The sequence below is a fragment of the Mycetomoellerius zeteki genome, unplaced genomic scaffold (genome assembly GCF_001594055.1).
Source record: "Mycetomoellerius zeteki isolate Tzet28-1 unplaced genomic scaffold, Tzet1.0 scaffold1021, whole genome shotgun sequence".
NCBI classification, from domain to species: Eukaryota; Metazoa; Arthropoda; class Insecta; order Hymenoptera; family Formicidae; genus Mycetomoellerius; species Mycetomoellerius zeteki.
Genome location: NW_017255935.1, coordinates 7,935 through 8,544, shown reverse-complemented (window position 1 = coordinate 8,544; position 610 = coordinate 7,935).

Here is a 610-nt window from a genome sequence, read left to right as displayed (position 1 = left end):
AAATTTTTTATTTAAATATAAAAATGGATTATATTATTATATCATAAAAACGGCTGTTAAACTAAAAGACTGTACTAGATAAATATATATTTAAAAAAATTATTATTTTTTATATTATTATTATAAATAGAGAAAATGTAAGAATTACAGTTTTGCAATGTTTCTGGAATATTACAGGCACATTACTGACATCTTGCAGATATATTGATAATTTACCTTTTCGTAATATTTCTGCAATGTTACATTGCAATCTGCAATATTGCAACATTGCAACAACATTGCTTCGATCTTTTGTGCTGTATGGGTATACTTGAGAACTTCAGACAAAAAAATCAGTTTCAGCGAGAAATCTGGGCCCATAACCTGTTGAATTATGGGATTATTGAGCTCAGACACAATTACAATCGAATATATATCTTTATTATTCAGACAAAGGAAAAAGGCGCGAACAGCATAAGCAAAGAATACACATATACAGGGTGATTACTAATGGTTGTACCAACTACTTACCATAAGACTTACCTACTGCATGACTTACCGACTGCACTTGTAATTTACTAAACGCTCCTTAGATGGCAGTTGCTTCGTCCGGCGCGCGAGCAGGTCCGAC